Below are 20,502 nucleotides of genomic sequence, written 5' to 3'. Positions count from 1 at the left end.
ACCTCTACAATGTAAAGAAAGGCTGTGTTAGGTTTTCTTTATTTTAAAAAAATAGTATTACAGTGTCACTGCACAACATTTAAAAAGTCTTATTAACAGGGGGGAAAGACAGCTAGACAAGCATTTTAGTGGTAATTAAAATATCGTTTGAAAAAGAAACAAGGGATAACATGGAATTCACCGCAAAGGTTATAGTAAATGTGTGCTTAGTTTAGCTACCTTCCTGTTCCCCACCCAGATCACCTGTGTCTGTACAGTTAGAAGGTTTGGGTCCCATTTTTGTCATGTTCCGTCCACACCAGGTAGATAGGTGTACCTGGTGTGGACGGAACATGACAAAAATGGGACCCAAACCTTCTACAGTGTGGGAAATCAAGTGCTATTCTGCCTGCAGCTTGCAATGGACTGGGTGTTCCTAGGAGCCATTGTTCTGGAAGCAGCCCAGGTGTCTGCAATAAGGATTTGCGCTAATCTCAAATTATTCAGAGTTTTTGGTGAACATTTTGGTAAACTCCTTTCAGCAATTTTTGATACTCCTTTCAAAAAGGCTTTCCTTTTTTCTTTTTTGTTTCCATTCCCCATCTTTGTCCTTCACCCAGTTGCCTTCCCTTGCCTTCCGTGGTGTCATCACACAGCCTAAGCTGATTGGCTTTGTAGCACAGTGACATCGTTTCATTGATCCCTGATTGGAAGAGATTCCTCTTGAGACTAAGCCAGGAAGAAGAAGGAGATGCTGCGAAAGGAAATGATGGCACAGCACCAAACAGGGCCAAACCAAACCTCCCTGTAATGGTTCTAGGGGTTGCTCGTGCGTAGGTCGTCGCCACACCTGGCTGAGTTACCTGGCTGAACCCTATTCTGTCTGGACAGCCACTCACCCGTGGCTGTCTCAGTCGCTGGCAGAATCCATCAGTGGGCGTTTCTTGAACTTCTTCCAGCAAAGAAGCTCTTTGACGCCTAGTCTCCGCCTACTCTCCCTGCGCGGAAGCCTTCTGCGCAGGGAGGGTGTGGGCAGCGGCGGACCCGTGCTCTCCCCGCTGGTCTCCGGCGAGGAGTCATGGAGCCACCTCGCCGATTCCCCCATCTGCCCCCCTTCTCCACTGGTGCTACACTGATTTCCCTCCCCAGATGATGGGCTGCTTCTCTCCCTCCTGGGATGGTCTCCATAATCCCTCTGGAGCCCTTCCTCTCCCTCTGGCTCCGATGGCAGTTCCCTGACACTCCCCACACCCCAAATATTCACAGAGTCTAAATTACAGGGAGGTGACTTGTTTCCAGCAGAGCTTTGTATAGTCTGTGCTTTAGCCTTCACGTTTTGGAGCAAACGAACTCAAACGTGACGCTCAGAACATGGTAGCAGATTATATTTTGCAGTTGCTAAGTGTGCTTTGCCTCCAGTTCCGTGGCGCTGAGCCCATCACTAGACAGAAGCCCATTAAACACTCTTTGCTGAAGAGGCCTTTATGTAGTGAGATCTGAAGTGGGCTAAGTATTGACTTTCCGAAGGGCATGAATTGGTGGCTGCTTCGGGGCCACGCTTAACAGACTCAAGGCAACGGAGCCCATCCAGAGCCCCCTCTGCCTTGTGCACACACAGCTGCTTAAGAAAATTAAGGAGCTCTTTGACGAGGATCTTCTGAAAGGCCTAAACATGCCAGATTTGGCTAGACGTGCTGGCAGGAGACAGGGGCTCACAGGACAATCTCTCGGGTGGCTGGCAGTGAAGCTGAGGGTTGGCAGGAGCCAAAGGTCAGTGGGCTGGGCTGGCCAGTGGCGGACCTACATTTGGGGGGCCCTGAAGCTTGAACAGTTATGGCAGCCCCTTCGCAACCAGCAACGAGGTCTGGGTACCCACTGTTATCTTCTTACGTGACAGATCACCGTTCTGTGACAGATCATCACAATTTACTTATTTTTTAATAACTACAACACCTCAGATTTTGATTAAAATTGCAGGACTGGATTATCTCACATGTCAAAGTCACTGGTGTGAAAACAAAATTCCTACACCTTATAGTTGTGTGACTCAAATTGAGTCTACTAAACCTAAATTTTTTTAGCAATGTGGACTGAAGTCACTTTTGGAGCCCTCCTGCGAAGTTTAAGCTTTATTACTTTCATAGTAGATCTGCCCCGGGTCTGTCCAAGCCAAGCCTCTTCCTCTGCAGTGACCAGTCCACGTTTTAATCTCGAGCCGATTAATCTATCGCAACCAGGGTCAGGGCCTTTTCAGCACTGGCCCCAACGTGGTGGAACGCTCTGTCACAAGGGACTAGGGCCCTGCAGGACTTGACATCTTTCCGCAGGGCCTGCAAGACAGAGCTGTTCCGCCTGGCCTTTGGTTTGGACTCAGTCTGACCCTTATGTTTTCCCTCCCCTTATGGTTTTGATCTATGGGCTACTTTTAAAATGAGGCTGCATTTTAAATAGCATTTTAACCTGTATTTTAAATTGGTCCCCCCCCCCATTATGATTTTACTGTAATTTTACTGGTGTTAGTTGCCCTGAGCCCGGCTCTTGCCAGGGAGGGTGGGGTATAAATAAAATTTATTATTATTATTATTATTATTATTATTATTATTATTATTATTATCTCAGTCTCACTTTTAGGGGAAAGGAGCAATGCAGCGTCCCTGGCATCTCAAATTTTGCAATATTCTCGCTTGCTTATGTGATCAGGTGCAGAGACTCTGTCAGCAGAACATGAGATTTTTAATCTCAGGGTCATGGGGTGAAGCCCCGCCTTGGGCAAAAAGATTCCTGCACTGCTGGGAGTTGGACTAGGTGACCCTCACAGTCCCAGCATTACAATTCGAGGATTCTATGAATAGCAAAAGAGCGCTGGGGAGGAGGTTATAGACACATTTTCCACGCTGGTTCCCACTATAAAACAGGGACACCATTAATTGTACTACCAATTTGTCAATCCTGTTGTAATTAGTATTAGGATTATATATTTTTTTTTTCAGTGTCTGAGCTTTTATTTTTCTCTGCGAGAATATAGATTTGTTTTTTGTTTTTGTTTTTTAAATAATATTTATTACAATTCAGCAGCTTCTCTTTCCAGTAGGAGAACACTTCAATCTCCCAGGACATTCTATACAAGATCTCAAAGTAGCTGTTTTACTACAAAGGAATTTCAGAAATAGACTGGAAAGAGAAGCTGCTGAATTGCAACTTATTACCAAACTTAAAACCATGGAGAGACCTGGTCTGAACAAAGACCTTGGATTCTTATCTCATTATACATGACAAAGCCATTTTTCACCTTTTCACCCCTTGCTTTTTCCTGTAAGACCTATTGCAGTCGTTAAGAGTCGTCAACAGGCTCATCACAGCTATCTGCCAATCACCCATTCCCACCACCCTTCTGAGTAATACCCCTCCCCACCTTCTCACTATATACAAGGGTCTGGAAACTTCTGTTTCAGTGTATCTGAAGAAGTGTGCATGCACACGAAAGCTCATACCAAGAACTGACTTAGTTGGTCTTTAAGGTGCTACTGGAAGGAATTTTTTTGTTTTGATTAATTTTACAGTATTTCTATAAATAAACTTTAAACTTTTTAGTATTAGCATTATATTAGTCATAGTATTGTTATGAGGTGGCGGTGGACTGGGTTGTATGCAAGGCGGGGTTGCCATACGTCTGGAATTTCCCAGACATTGATGGGAACCCGCCATCGGAAACAGCTTCCGGGTGGAATTTCCCCCCCAAAATACAGTGGAACCTCGTTTGTCGAATGCTCAGGAAGTTGAACGTTTCGGCTTTCGAACGCCAAAAACCCGGAAGTGAATGCTTCCGTTTTCTAACGCGCCTCAGAAGTCAAACTGCTTCTGAGGCGCATTTCTCCATTTTCTCAATGGAATTTGCCGACTGCCTATTGCACCTCGGTTGTGGAACGTTTCAGAAGTCCAATGGTCTTCCAGAACAGATTATGCCTGACAACCAAGGTACCACTGTGGCTCAAAAACTTCTTCTTCTTCCTCTTCTTCTTCTTCTTCTTCTTCTTCTTCTTCTTCTTCTTCTTCTTCTTCTGATCTTCCAAAAATATGGAGAATATGAAGAAGACCTGCAGAAGGGACGTGGAAAAGAGTTAAGAGCCTCAGACATAAGATCTCCAGGTTGATGGTCTGTATGGAGTTGACGGAAGTGACTGGCAGAGTCCGAGACCGGGGAGAGGAGATGGTGGAAGAAGATTGGAAAATTTAAAGTTTATATATAGAAATATTGTAAAACTAATGAGTGATAGAAAATGTTGGAATGAAATTTTATGGCCTTAGTGGAAATGTTTTAAGGAGTTAAGCTTAAATAAGTATACTAGTTTTAATGGAAAATAAGATTAAAAATATGTTAAGACATTTATATGACAGAAAATAGAGAAAGAGGGAAAGGAATTGCTGAGACAACTAATAGAAGTAGAATACAAAAAGGGAGGTGAGAGGAGGTCAATGATACAAGGGAATGAAAGATAGAATATGGAAAAGGTATGATGTATGCTTTTAAATTGTTTTTGTATTGTTTTGTTTAGTTTATTGTGTTTAGTTTAATGTGTTAAGGTTGTGTTTTGTATAGTTTATATATTGTATTGTATTGTATTGTTTTTTCTCTTTTTTGTTCTTTTTTGTTCTTTTGTCATCTTTCTTCTTTTTATTTTTTGTAAGTTTTAAAAGTAATAAATATTATTATTATTATTTTTTAAAAAAGGGAACCTGCCATTGGAAACAGCTTCCGGGTGGAATTTCCAAAAAAAATACAGTGGAACCTCGTTTGTCGAATGCTCAGGAAGTTGAACGTTTCGGCTTTCGAACGCCAAAAAACCCGGAAGTGAATGCTTCTGTTTTCTAACGCGCCTCAGAAGTCAAACAGCTTCTGAGACGCGTTTCTCTATTTTCTCAATGGAATTTGCCGACTGCCTATTTCACCTCGGTTGTGGAACGTTTCAGAAGTCCAATGGTCTTCCAGAACAGATTATGCCTGACAACCAAGGTACCACTGTGGCTCAAAAACTTCTTCCTCTTCTTCTTCTTCTTCTTCTTCTTCTTCTTCTTCTTCTTCTTCTTCTTCTTCTTCTTCTTCTTCTGATCTTCCAAAAAAAAAAAAAGTTCAAAAAGCTCAATAACTTTTGTGGCCGGATTTTCACTTTTTGAAATATGGCGTCCCTAATACAAGACCCTTCTACCCTCTGAACAGATTAATCTGTTCCAGGCTTTTAAAAACAACCCCTAAAACAGCAATTTAACATAAATTTTACTATCCTAATGAGACCATTGATCCATAAAATGAAAGCAATAATCAATGTACTGTACTATAAAATAAATAAGACAGTATTGTAGATGATAAAAATTAAAATTATTTTTTTTTCTCACCTGCACTGATGATAGTCATTGTTTGGATGGGGGGCTTTTATCCATTTCCACACAATCACATAGTCAATCAATCAGTAGCTGAACTGGGTTCCACACAGTCACAAAAACAAATTAACCGAAAAAGCCTCAAAAACAGAAATGCAAGATAAATAGCAAAAACTAAAGCGCCAAACTTAATCCGTTCTGGAAGTCCGTTTGACTTACAAAATGTTCAAAAACCAAGGTGCAGCTTTTGATTGGTGCAGGCACCCCAGAAACAATAGCCGACAGGTGCGTCAGATGTTCGGTTTCCGAAAAACTGGAACACTTACATACAGTCTTCGGCGTTTGAGTACCAAGGCATTTGAGAACCAAGGTATCACTGTACTGAGCATGCTGCACAAAAGTACTGCGCTTCTGAATACCAGTTGCTGGAAACCTCAAGAGGAGAGAAGAGGGCTCTTGTGCTCAAATCTGACTCAGTGGCGTAGCGTGGGGGGTGCAGGGGGGGCCGGCTGCACCGGGTGCAACATCTGGGGGTTAGGGTTAGGGGGCGCAAATCCACGGGTTAGGGGGTGCAAATCCACGGGTTAGGGGGCGCAAATTACTTGCCTTGCCCCGGGTGCTGACAACCCACGCTACGCTGCTGATCTGACTTGCTGGTTTCCCACAGGCAACTGTTCAGCCACTATGAGAACAGGATGTTGGACTAGATGGGTCACTGGATCGACCCAGCAGGCACTTTTTACGTTGCTCCGCTGTATTCCACGCCAAGGCGGCTGGGGAAGGCAGGAAGGCTGTGTGTGAAAGGCTCAGAAGCACAGCTACACTGATGTTGCTAAGGATGCGCAGAGTGGTACCCGCGTTGCACAAAATATACAGGATGTGTACAGACCGACTTCGACTTTCTAAGAATCTCAGCCCCTTTGAAAAGGAGCCGGATTGTATCTGTTACGGATGTGGAGAGATTTGGTGGGTAACATTTGCTGAAAAGTGGCTGAACAAGGTTCTCAGTGATTTGGGTAAGGGTAGGTTGGCTGTCCTTGACCACCAGAACCAGAACCAGTAGTAAAAACCAGAATGTGAAATGACAAGGCAACAAAAGTTCCAGAAGAACTTGCACATATTTATTCAGATTGCAGAATAAATGCCGGTTGGAGAATTCTACTTTTCTTAGTGTGGAATTTGGAGCAACTGGTGCAGAATATTTTTTTAAACACACAGAGAATATAAACTGCTCTGGTGATATGCCTACCCACAGCTGCAGGGTGAAGCCAAGTTAGCTATGTGTGCTGCTCCATGAGGTCACCCCCTTGAGAAATCCAGCAGCTTTTAGGATGTGTTTGTGCTTGGCAATTGAGCATGCTGATGGTTTTTCCGCTGGGCTGCTGCTGCTGCTGCTGCTGCCTGTCTCCTCCCTGCTGGCAGCCCGCTGGGTCGTTTACATAGCCATTCAAAGGCTTTTCTTGTTCTGCCCTCTTGGCTCCTGGAAACCCCCAAAAGAAGGCCTCCTTTCAGGAGCCGGCTTTTCCTAGACAGAAAATTGTCATTTTCCAAACACAAGTCTCACTTCTCTCGGGCAGAGGCTTTCAGCTCCTGCAGATTGATGCTGGGGCAGGCGAGGAGCTCCTCTGTGGTGCTCTCTGTCTCTTGGTACATTGCAGTGACTGCTTGGGAGAGCAGCTGGACAGCATTTCTGGAAGGGCAAAGGAGCACAACCATCATCTGCTGTCATCCCATGATTGTCAAGCACTGGGAAAGGAAGCTCAGACTCTTCGTCGGGCCCTCACAACAGGAATGAATGCGTCTCTCCAATCTGATTAATCTCAGTTTCTCCTCCTAATCTTAAATTCAGTTCATCCCATTTCCACATCACTTTGTGTTTGTTTTTTTTAAAAAGAACACACACAGGATCCCCCGTGAATTACTTTGTGCATTTCTCCTTATATATGTATGCAATTTTGCCTGATATGCACATTTTTGCAAGCAATTCCCCCAAATATAATGCAGAATCATATTTGGCTCTTGTGGGGTTTTTTGGGTTTTTTTAAAGAGCTTTAAGTTGCTTTGATAATTTTTCTCTGAGGATTGCCCTGTGCAAATTAGGCTGCATGGCCACCCTTTTTCTGTGTTGTTAGGAGCTTCAACAGCTGAAGGTGGCAAGGACATTCTGGACCTCCGAGAGGGCCTGTTCTGCTGGTCAGATGTCGAAGTTTACTAAATTCTAGCACATTTAGCAAACTCAGAGCAGTGGTTCACAATGGGCAATAAAGGAGATGCAATGGGCAGTCTCCTCTGTGCCTGGCTTCTGGCCTTCCTGAGGATGGGCTGTGGGAACACCTGGCCTCAGGAAAACCATCAATGGATGTTCATTGTTCCCCTCAAAGGAGGGCTGCTGTGTACTTGACTGTATATCCCAAGGATTATGGGGGAGGGTGGTATCCAAGCTGAGTACGTGACCTGTCCCTTAGAGGTTTATGGAGGAAGGTGATACATAAGTCCACCTTTCCTTTTGAAGCAAATTGTCATTGAAATGGGGGAGAAATGCCCTCGCGCACGAAGTCTTGGGTTTGCAATTTGGGGAGAGGGGAGACTGCAGTGCTGGGGAGCGGCCAGGCTGGCGAGGCCCCCTAGAATTAGAGGCCCTAGGCTTCAGCCTACTTAGCCTATACATAAATCTGGCCTTGCCTTGGGCTCAGCCTTTTCTTTCCAGAGCCACACGGACAGTTCTATTAGGGCACACTAATTTGCTTCAGTCCACTAGGAATTCATGCCGCAGGCAGAATGTGGGGCCCATGTAGGTTGGCATCTTGGACCCTGAGCCTCTGCTCCAAGAGCGCCCATGGGCTGTTCGTGTTGGTCATCTCCCACCGTGACCACCTCTTTTGCTGGCTGGATTTGACTTCAAAACTTTGATCCTGAACTCAGAAGTGTGTCAGATTTAAGGTGCTGCTTTTGACCTTTAAAGCCCTTCACGGCCTAGGACCCTCGTACCTACGGGACCGCCTCTCCCGGTATGCCCCACGGAGAGCCTCAAGGTCCATAAATAGCAACACCCTAGTGGTCTCTGGCCCTAAGGAAGTTAGATTGGCTTCACCCAGAGCCAGGGCCTTTTCAACTCTGGCCCCGGCCTGGTGGAACGCTCTGCCTCATGAGACCGGGGCCCTGCGGGATCTGATTTCTTTCGGCAGGGCCTGTAAGACAGAGCTGTTCTACCTGGCCTTTGGCTTGGAGCCAATTTGATTCCCTCCCTCCCTCTCTCTTTTTTTCTTTTCCTTCTCCTCCTGCGATGAGGCTACATTTTAATATTTTAATGTTTCATTATTTTAATGTTGTATTTTATTTTTGTTTTTAAGTTGTAATCATTCATCTTCTTTTTATTATTGCTTGTAAGCCGCTCTGAGCCCGGCCTTGGCTGGGGAGGGCAGGGTATAAATAAAAATTATTATTATTATTACTATTATTATTATTATTATTATTATTATATGAAGTGATCTGAGAGTGAAGATTTCCATGGGCAACTGCAGTCCCTAAAGAAAGTTGTTGGGCTGCCCTTGAGCTGAATTGCTGCAGAGTGCCGGATCTACCTGTCAACTTGGAAATACGCAGCAACATTGGTTTTCCGGCCATAGGTGTCCCGCGCTCACCCTGCCTGGGTCCCATTTCTTGATCAGGAGAGGATCTGAGTTTTTGGTGCAGCCCTGGCTCCACAATTCGTTCTGGAGTTTTCCCATCTCCAGAATAATCCCTTCCCTGAGGTCTCCACAGCGCATGCCCCGTTACTTTGCAAGCCGCAACATTCCTTATCCTGTTTGCTTCTAGCTGAGCTAATAAGTGACTAAATATCTTATTATTTAACTGAGCAGCAGAACAGCAGTCTTTGGACACTGAACGTCCAGTGATGGAAAATTCAGTGAGCACTGCTCTGCAGGGAGAGAGAGACATTCAGTTGCCCAGTAGTAGAGAGGGAAGGCACTCAGTGCATGCCCAGAGATGCTCATGTTTATTCCTATTGATTTATTTTGAAACTGAGCATGGTGGGGGTGCTAAAGGAAGAGGAACACAGAGCAGCAGTACTCCGGGAAATAATACTTTGTCTGCCACTGGTGGAATTCCCGATTTCTTTAATTTCAGTTATGTTGCACCAAATTAAGTAGTTTGATAGCAGGTCCAAATAGCATGTCTTGATTGCTCTCCCTGCAGACTTTTCAGGGGGAATCCAGACACTCTCTGCTTGGTGCATGAAAACTAAAATCAAGTTCTGGAGAAACAAAGAGACTAAAGTCTGCAGGGTTTTTCAAACTTCTTGAAGGCTGCTCTCAGACTTTGGAACTCCCTCCCTAGAGAAGCCAGCCGGGCTCCTTCCTTGTTGTCCTTCCACAGGCAGACGAGGATTTTTTCCGTTCCAACAGGCTTTTGGGGAACTGGCTGCTTTTAATGAAAGGGCTGGTGCTGTGCTGTTTTTATTGTAATTATTTGTACGACTTTAATAGATTTTATATATGTATGTAGTTTTAATTCTATCCATGTTTAATTGTTTTCTGATTATTGTTCTTCTATGTTTTTAGCAGTTTTTATTTTTATCTGTAAGCCACCTTGAGTCTCATCAGGGGAAAAGGTGGGTTATAAATAACTTTAATAGTAATAATAATAATAATAATAATAATAATAATACAGGCAGTTTTTCTAGGCTGCAATCCTATCTGTGAGCAAACTTCACTGAACATAGAATTTACTTCCCCAAAACATGCATAGGACATAGGATTCCAGGTGGAGAAGTCGTAATTAGAGACAGAACTGTTGGAACCAAAGACTAAGGTATTGTCGAGAATGTATAACTTGCTGCTTAAATGGAATACACAGGATGAGACTGTTAAATCAGCCATGATAAAATGGGCTCAGGATATAGGGTATAACATTATGTTTGAGGACTGGGAAAGGTTATGGACCACCGGAATAAAATTCACGGCATGTAATGCTTTGAAGGAGAATATTATGAAAATGATATATAGGTGGTACATGACCCCAGTCAAGCTTGCAAAAATATATCACCTGTCTGATAATAAATGTTGGAAATGTAGAGAGGCTGAGGGGACATTCTTTCACCTCTGGTGGACATGCCCTAAAGTGAAAGCCTTCTGGGAAATGATCTATTGAGGCATCTAATCATAAGCCTGCATTTTTATTGAGGCTTGATCAGGGCCTGTATCTTAAAATGAGCTTAAAGATTTTCAAATGTTCATGCCAGGCAGAAGAGCAGCTGCCTAAGAACCTTGGCAAAATGTTTTTCCTCCTAGACAAGGGGCCCCCCTGATTTATAGCAGAAAACAATTCTCAAAGTCATAAAAAGGGAATTACAGGCTGACAGCCAAGGTTACACTGACCCTACATATTACAGAAGATAAAAAAAAGAGATAAACATAATTAAGAGTGGGTAAATAGTAAAATAAAACCATGTGCCTCCCATTCAACTTTAGCCATATTTTCCTAAGGTTGAAAGGTCAAGAGCAGTGAAAAAGGCAACTGGCTTGGCTGGAGAAGATAGGTTTTCTTTCTTTCTTTCTATTTTTGAGGCTGGAAACTGTTCCTTACTTTGAAAAGGTTTATTCTTCTAAAAAGCTATCTATGTTATGTATTAAAAATATATTGGCTTAAATGTAATTATACAAAGGAATTAGAAGCTAAGAAATGTTAAATCCTTATGCTAGATTCTTATTTCATATAGTTGGAAGAGATCACAGGGGCCATCAGCCACCAGCCTAGCCCCCCCTGCCAAGCAGGAAACATCATTAGAGCATACATATGGTTGTCAAGCTTTTGTTTAGAGACCTCCAAAGGAAGGAGATCTTTCAATGATGATCCTTGACATCTGTTTAAGATAAAAATTTGAGATTAAACCATCTGTTCTGGAGGGCAATAGGGCGAGGTGAGCTGGTAATTAAGGTTCCTTGTTGAGACACATGTAAGATATATTACTACTTATTTGTCATTTATAGATAGAAGAATATATAGCTTTTTGATTCCCATAAAAGGACATGAGGAAATGGGTGTATCTTTTGTGATTGGTTCTAGCAAACAGCCAATAGGAATTTCAACCAGGCTGATTGGACAGAGGCAGCCACAGGAGGAGCAAGGGGGCTGGATTACGGAAATATAAGTGCTGGCCAGAATGGCAGGAGGCCAGGCCAGAGCTTGGTAACCATATACCACTGTGCCTCATATTTATTTGTCTGACAAATAAATTATTATTTTAATTTCTCTATTGCTGCGTTGAATATTTCATTCCAGCTAAGCGTTAACCACAAGCAGGGTGTAAAAGGTATTTAAATATACCTTTGTCAAGAAACCGGAGGCCTTCGTCTTGGGCATTGTCGGCCAGAAAGTGCTAAAGAAGGACAGAAGCTTTTTTATGTATGCGACAACAGCAGCAAGAATACTTATTGCAAAGTACTGGAAGACACAAGACTTGCCCACACTGGAAGAGTGGCAGACGCAATTGATGGACTATATGGAACTGGCTGAAATGACTGGCAGAATCCGAGACTTGGGAGAGGAAACAATGGAAGAGGACTGGAAGAAGTTTAAGGACTATTTACAAAAATATTATAAGTTGTATGAATGTTAAGTATTTGCACGATTTAGAAAATACCAGCTCCAGCGAATAGGCTTTGTAAAATAGAAAATTAAGTTATAAGCAAGAAAAGGTCAAAATTTAAGGCAATATTTTGTTTAACTTTAAGGTATGAGCAATTGATAAAAATTATTTTAAATTTAGAAGTATAATATGTGGAAAGTATAAAATAAGGTATGAAATAAGGTAATAATTTGCTGACATTCTGATTATAAATAATGCAGGGTAAGGAGATGCGAGGAAGTCTTATTCTTTCTTATTTTTTTTTATTTCTTTCTTTCTATCTGGGTGTATTCGCTTTGGTTTTTTGGTGTAGGGATTTTGTACTATGTATTTTGAAAATTTAATAAAATATTTATTAAAAAAAAAAAAACATGCATAGGACAGCACTGCAACAAGATCTCGCTTTCTTATTCTCAAGCACAATTCAAATGCCACAATCATGTAGGGTGGGAAGCTCTGGATAATCACATTCTGGATAATAAACATTTATTGTGTTTTTTAAAATGTGTGTCTATTTATATAATTATGGGATGCGGGTGGCGCTGTGGGTTAAACCACAGAGCCTAGGACTTGCCAATTAGAAGGTTGGTGGGTCGAATCCCTGTGACAGGGTGAGCTCCCGTTGCTCGGTCCCTGCTCCTGCCAACCTAGCAGTTTGAAAGCATGTCAAGTGCAAGTAGATAAATAGGTACCACTCCGGTGGGAAAGTGAACAGCGTTTCCGTGCGCTGCTCTGGTTCGCCAGAAGCGGCTTAGTCATGCCGGCCACATGACCCGGAAGCTGTACGCCGGCTCCCTCGGCCAATAAAGCGAGATGAGCGCCGCAACCCCAGAGTCGTCCGCGACTGGATCTAATGGTCAGGGGTTCCTTTACCTTTATTTATCTAATTTACATTGAATGCTGAGGTGTGCTTGTGTGTGCAGTGCCCAAGTGCAACAGACCAGAGAATGATTATTTATAGCAACAGAAACAATAAGGCAGCCACAATCTGGCAGTGAAAGCTGGTTGAAGCTGTAATTGATTCATTGCATTGCACTGCATGGCCTTTTGGATTCCTTCCAGCTCTACAGTTCCATGGTTCTGTGAAGTGGAGACCCCTCGACATGTTGGCAGCACTGCACCTTGCGAGCCCTTCTGGTGAAGGAAACCTCGTAGCAGTTCTCTGCTGTTTTTCTCTGTGCAGCACTTGGGGGGGGGACGGGGGACGGGGGACGGGACTGTGGTGTCCTTTGTTGCTGAGCCAGTTCTCAGAACAAACCCAGATACCTGGCACAGCGCACCAAAGAACGGGAACACCCTCCCATGCAGGAAGTAGGACACAGGTACAGTTGGCAGGCCAAATGCTTGGCATTCCTGCTGAGCTGAGTCACACCTGATCCTTGAGGGGTGGCCCTCCAGTCCCGGTTTATCCGGAGGCTGGCAGAAGGTGATTCATACCCTCAGGAGGTCTTTAACCTCTGAAGGAAGGGAAGGGGAGACAGAGAGGGGAGGCCTTGGTTTGCTTTCCCCATTCACAGGGACATTTTGCACACAGCGTGGGGGCAAATCCAGGCAAACCTTCGCCACAGAGACACAGCCAGCCTCAACGTGTTTGCAAAGGCAATCACACAACTATAAACTCTCATACATATGACAAGCTCAGTCTTTATTTTGGAAGGGCAATGTGTGAAATTATTATTATTATTGTTTTCTCCAAGGAAATCAGTGTGTTGTGGTCATCTACCCTGTATCTCCACAACAACCCTGCAAAGTAGGTCAGGCTGAGATAGAATGACTGGACTGAACAAGGGTCTGAACCTGGATCTTCCTGGGTTGCTGTAGGCCAGGAGAGGGGAGAGCCTGTGGCCTCCAGATCTTGGTGGACTACAATTCCTATCACACACCCCCCCCAATCTTTTTTATTAAGTTTTACATTGCAAATTAAAATTCAGACATTAAACATCAACGTCATCATTTAGCAAACCCTGAATCCTTCAACTCCCTTCCCCTCTTCCATGGTTACCGTTAACAATCTTTTTTCAACTGCTTCTCTTATTTTCTCTATTATTTCTTTTAAATAGTTCATTTTAACCATAATTTTTAGTACATTACAAGCATTACTCAAATCTTGCCCAAGTTTTTAGTTGTTTACAGTGTTCTCTTAAATACATTATAAATTTTCCCCATTCCTTCTTGTTCTTCTTCTCTCCCTGGTTTCTGATTTTCCCGGTCAGTTTCACCATTTCGGCATAGTCCATCATCTTCATCAGCTATTTGTCTCTGGTCTGTACTTTGTCTTCTTTCCATCTCTGGGCCAGTTGTACCCGCGCTGCAGTCATCGCGTACATTTCTGTTCCTTTGGTTGCTCTGCACCAAAAATTCCTAGTAGAAAAGCCTCTGTGTTTATTTTTACAAACGTTATTTTAAACATTTTTTCCCCAGCTCATTTCCCATAATGCTTTTGTTATCTTGCACATCCACCTGGATTACAATTCCTATCATCCCCGACCATACAAGTGCCCTACCCCTGATCTACCTAATACACCCGCCTGACAAATATCCACCTAATAAGTAGTTATAAGGAATGCAGCTAACCAAGTGATCAAATTGGCCAACACTATACGCAGGTGGCGCTGTGGGTTAAAGCCTCAGCACCTAGGGCTTGCCGATCGAAAGGTCGGCGGTTCGAATCCCTGCGGCGGGGTGCGCTCCCGCTGCTCGGTCCCAGCGCCTGCCAACCTAGCAGTTCGAAAGCACCTTCGGGTGCAAGTAGATAAATAGGGACCACTTACCAGCGGGAAGGTAAACGGCGTTTCCGTGTGCGGCTCTGGCTCGCCAGAGCAGCGATGTCACGCTGGCCACGTGACCCGGAAGTGTCTCCGGACAGCGCTGGCCCCTGGCCTCTTAAGTGAGATGGGCGCACAACCCCAGAGTCTGTCAAGACTGGCCCGTACGGGCAGGGGTACCTTTACCTTTTATACGCATGTTGCTCACCCCACCCCCCCTTGCTTCAAGGTAGGGGCATTCTGCTAGCAAGAGGAATCAACCAAAAAGATCCTGGCAAGTTCCTATTTATTTTTTGCAAGAGAAACGGAGTAGGGAGGTATGAGATGTCAAAGCCACGTTTTTGCATCTCCTGAATTTCTCATCCAAAGTAAACCTGCGGTTGAACCCTTTTATGCTGAAAACAGACACAGAGTTCCCTTGTCGGAGTACTTTCCTTCAGGATATAAGGTGGATTCTTTTACTGCCGCATTAGAAATTTATACTTATTGGAGATTAAAGTGGGCTGCGTCTTGTGGTGGAGACTTGCCGACTCTCTTCCAAAGAGGTAATGTTCAGGCCAGCGCTTGGCCAATGCTTAAGTCAGGTCTAAGCTAAAGGATGCAATTGGAATCTCTAAGTGTTTTTGGTTCAAATGAATGCTGGATTTTGTCTGCTTACAATATTCACATGTGGCCCAGCAAAAAAATGCAATAATTTTTTTCAGCGTTCTTCCGTACAGTACTCTTTAAAGTTCCATCTCCATTAACAACACTGCAAGAAATAAATAGCAAAATGTTCCTAACCAAGTTTTCTTAGAAATATGGAATAACTTTTCCCAGTAAGGACTTTTTAGGGTTTCTGTCTTGATGTGGTCTGTAAGAACTTCTAGGGCCAATGACTAGAAGCCTGATCTTAGAGATGTTTACGCTGATGTCAGTCTCATGGAGTCCAATGTCTAGGGTTCCCATATGTCTGGAATTTCCTGGATAATGTCGGAAGCAGTGTCCAGGTGGAAATTGCTAAAAAGTCCAGGAAAATCCGGGTGCATGGCAACCCATGTTGGCAGTATTTTTGGCGATTTTCTTTAAGATCAGTTCAAAAACTCCCTCTCTCTCTCTTTTGCAAATTTGCCAAAGAACAACTTTGGCCAAAAACAAAAACTCAACAACTTTGCCCCCAAAAAACTCAACAATTTTTCTGTCCAGATTTTCACTGTTTGAAATATGGCAACCCTGCCAGTGTCTCTCCCAAGGAAGTGTCCCTACAGGAAATTAGTTCTGGTATAGAATCTAGATTAATTCTGAAAATTTTAGGATTTTTAAAAAAGCATTTATTGTCCATATAGTTGCAGGGCTGAGGTCCCAGGAGTGAAAGTAGTTCCAGACAAAAAGTTGTGATGGATGGGAGCTGATCCACCCAGAATTGTTCCTGCCTATGGGTTGCATCCAATGCTAGTCTTATTGAAGTTAATGGGCATGGCTAGTTGGCTACCTTTCAATGGGTCTTCTCTGAGTGGAACTTAGCTGAGTACAACCTCAATTCCTGTATATTCTCATGAGGCTTTTGCAGGAGAATTTCCTCCCGGGTGCATCTCATTTATGTTCTTGGTTATCAAGGTTGTAGGCGCTGTCTTCCAATTTCTTGGAGACAACCACGGAAAGAAAATAAGAGTCACGTTTATGCTGGTTGCATTTTTGCTTTCTTCGCTGTCTCCTCTCCATGAAGCAAGTGGAAACAGATAAACAAGGCACCAATGAGCAGGATCAGCCAAGGTCAGCTGCCCCTGTTTGGCCTAATAAAATAGGAAAGAAAAACACCTTTGGTGGGCCCTTCCCTTACTGCTTAATGCTGACTGCAACTGAAGGCAGCCCTCTTTGCCCAGGGCCTGGGTAGGACTTGAAATATCTGCAGGGCACGTATTCTGCTTATTTGTACTTTGTTGTGCTTTAGCTATTGACTGTTGCCTTGTCTTTAATGCTTGGCTTTTGTGTGTAGGAGGTTACCTGGATTTTGTCAAATGTTTCATACTTTCCATTAATGTTTTTATTCTGGAACCTGCCCTGGGGCCATCTGGAGAAAGGTGTGACTGCAAATTAAGTTAAATAAAATAAAAATCTAGCACAGCCCAAGCTGATTCTCCTCCACCCACCCTTATTTGGACTACAACTCCCATCAGCCCCAGCCAACACAGATCTTCTTTGAACACCGTATCACTGTGATGTCTGGGCACACAAACAAAGCTGCCTTATGTGCCATCAGAGCACCGGTCCATCTCTCTAGGTATTGTCAGCACTGCTGGCAGCAGCTCTCCAGGTTTCAAATGGGGGACATTCCGAGGCCTACTTGGAGATGTCAGGATTCGAACCTGGAACCTTCTGTGTGGGAAGCAGATGCTCTGCCACTGAGCTATGGCCCTTGCTGAGGCTGATGAGGAGTTGTGGTCCCAAACATCTGGAGGGCACCAGTTTGGGCAAGGCTGCTTTGAAGGCTGGAGGAGGTCTTCATGATCAAGGGGGAGAAGGAAGGCTGCAGCATTTGAGCTCAGTTTAGAGAAAAGGCAAGTAAGAGGTGACATGATATAAGTTAATAAAGTGATGCCTGGCACAGAGGAAGTGGATAGAGAAAAGTTTTGCTTCTTCTCTCATAATATTTGAACTTGTGGGCTTCTAATGAAGCTGAATGTTGGAAGATGGAATGTTGGAAGACAGACAGAAGAAAGGACTTCTTCACGCAACACAGAGCTGAACTCTGGAACTCACTCCTGCAGGAAGCAATGGTGGCCTCCAACCTTGTTGTTGTTGTTTAGTTGTTTAGTCGTGTCCGACTTTTCGTGACCCCCTGGACCAGAGCACGTCAGGCACTTCTGTCTTCCACTGCCTCCCGCAGTTTGGTCAGACTCATGCTGGTAGCTTCGAGAACACCAGCCAACCATCTCGTCCTCTGTCGTCCCCTTTTCCTTGTGCCCTCCATCTTTCCCAACATCAGGGTCTTTTCCAGGGAGTCTTCTCTTCTCATGAGGTGGCCAAAGTATTGGAGCCTCAGCTTCAGGATCTGTCCTTCCAGTGAGCACTCAGGGCTGATTTCCTTCAGAATGGAGAGGTTTGATCTTCTTGCAGTCCATGGGACTCTCAAGAGTCTCCTCCAGCACCAGAATTCAAAAGCATCCATTCTTCGGCAATCAGCCTTCTTTATGGTCCAGCTCTCACTTCCATGCATCACTACTGGGAAAACCATAGCTTTAACTATATGGACCTTTGTTGGCAAGGTGATGTCTCTGCTTTTTAAGATGCTGTCTAGGTTTGTCATTGCTTTTCTCCCAAGAAGCAGGTGTCTTTTAATTTCGTGACTGCTGTCACCATCTGCAGTGATCTTTAAAAGAGGATTAGACCAATTCATGAAGAAGGAGAGGGCTTCCAAGGGCTACTAGACATGAATGGCTAAGCTCTACCTCCACAGTAAGAGGCAGCAATGCCTATGAATGGCAGTTGCTGAAAGCTACCAGAGAGGAGAAGGCTCTTGCGTTCGAATCCTGCTTGTGGGCCTCCCATTGGGGCACCTGATGGCCAGTCACTGTGAGAACAGGAAGCAGGACCCTTGCTCTTGTGAGTCGAGGACCCGCCACCCGCATAGGATTATAATAAGACACAAAGACACATTATTTTAGGTTAATGGGCAAAATTAGGCCACAACTTTTATTGGTTACGGCATGTGAGTAGTATTGGCTTACGCATTGGATGAAACAGCAATACAGTGGTTTCTCGCAAGACGAAATTAATCCGTTCCGCGAGTCTCTTCGTCTTGCGGTTTTTTCGTCTTGCGAAGCATGGCTATTAGCGGCTTAGCGGCTTAGAAAAAGGGGGGGGGAAAGGGGGAAAACTCGCAAGAACTTGCCCGACGTTTCGTCTTGCGAAGCAAGCCCATAGGGAAATTCGTCTTGCGAAGCACCTCAAAAGACGGAAAACTCTTCGTCTTGCGAGGCATTCGTCTTGCGGGGCACCACTGTACCAGACTCCACCCTGCACAGCCGGGAGTCATATCAGGGTTAACAACCAATGGGAGGAGCTTGTTGATGCAAATACAACTGGAAGCTCCCCCATGACGTCACCGGGGGTCATGCCATGGCCCTAGCCAGGCATTGGACAGGATCCACGATCGCTGGATTCCTTTATCGGAATACCCAAAAGAGGAGGGGTAGATGATGCCCCATACCCAGTCCTCCAACACAGCACACATATTCCAATGCCTAACCGCCAATACCAGAAAGTTGTGACGAATTGCTACGAGGTAGGCGAAAAAACCAAGAGGCTGGTGCCAATTTGCCAAATGGATAAAAAAGTCCTACCAGGCCCCTTGGGCAACCAAGGCAACCAACCAAAGTCCATAGCAAGGTCAATACGCAAAAGAAGCTGACCTAAGAGGGACGGAGAGCGGGAGATCCGGAGAAAGCATGAACAGACTGGGGACAGAGCGCTGCCGCGGCTGTTTAAATGCGGCTAGCCCCACCCACCAGCCAGCCCTATTGATCGGCTGGGAGGCTTGGCCGCGGCAGCAGAGGCAATCAGGAGCAGGGAGCCGAAAACGCCTCCCTGCCCCTGCAGGAAGCTGCTCCCGCTCACAACCCCTCCCCTCTGGGAGGAGGAGAGGCCTTGTCAGGCATCATGATTTCTTGGTATGGTTCTGCTCCAGTACTGTAGAAAAGCAAAACAAAGCAAAGCCCAGCCCCTACGCATAAGGTAAAATATACACTGCTGTTACATTTGCTGCAATGGAGATAAAGTTGACCCAATGCAATGTGGGTGCGAGGGCTCCAATGGGATTAAATAAGGAAATGCTGTCAGACGCAGTCTGTGATACAAAAGTGGGTGAAAGTAGCACCTGCTATGCATCTTTTTCTCCCCGGGTCCCCTGCCGCGGCGCAAAGGGGCTGATCTGCAAACATGCCTATAGCAGTTTTATTCTCTCAAAAGCTGTTTAACGCTGAATAATCTGGATTAGGATGGGCCTAGTTTTTTTTCTTCACTAAACCCATCCAGCTGTTGAAGAAATCTCTCCCGCTCCCCCCCCCCCCAGGGTTCAAACCGCCCTGATAATCACTGAGTTTGCCGTTTTCCTTCCTCCAGAGATGTAGCAACTATGCTTATGAATGACTCAGGCAAGGAGTGGGAAGCTGATTACAATGGAGCGACCTTCTATTTACATAAATAAATATTGTGGTCTCCAAGCTTGCCCAAAGAGATGAGAAATAACACAGAGGGGAGTTGAGTGGGGTTGTCAGGTGACAGGGAATAAAACACCCTCCCCGCCCCCTTGTGCCTTTAATGGAGCAGCTTGATCTGCAGAGGTCAAAGCTTCCTGCTGTTTGGACATAGACGCTAGACGTCAGAGGCGCAGGCACAGCGGCCAGTTTGAAAACATGGCAACCTTCGTTTGGAAAGGAATGAGTCAAATAAGTACATCGGTGCATCACAATCTGAATTGTCAAATTGTGTTATTACTGTTATTATGGTTTTTGTTGTATGTGTCTTTTGCGGTTGATGTTTGTATCAAAAAAATGGATTAAATAAATAAAAAAGAGAGGAATGAGTCAAATTTGCTTTTCTGGGTGTTGCAAAAATTTCTTCAGTTGGCCGTCGGGCAGTGTTCTCCCGGGCAATGGTTCTGCATACGTTCCAGCTATCATCCAAAGCACTCACAAATTTATGACATACATTGAAGGGAACTATAAGAACCTAAAAACTACAGCAGGACTGATATAGATCTTACGATGTGTAAAC

The sequence above is a fragment of the Podarcis cretensis genome, assembly GCF_951804945.1.
Source record: "Podarcis cretensis genome assembly, chromosome: 8".
In the NCBI taxonomy this organism is placed as follows: domain Eukaryota; kingdom Metazoa; phylum Chordata; class Lepidosauria; order Squamata; family Lacertidae; genus Podarcis; species Podarcis cretensis.
This window is presented reverse-complemented; position numbering follows the sequence as displayed.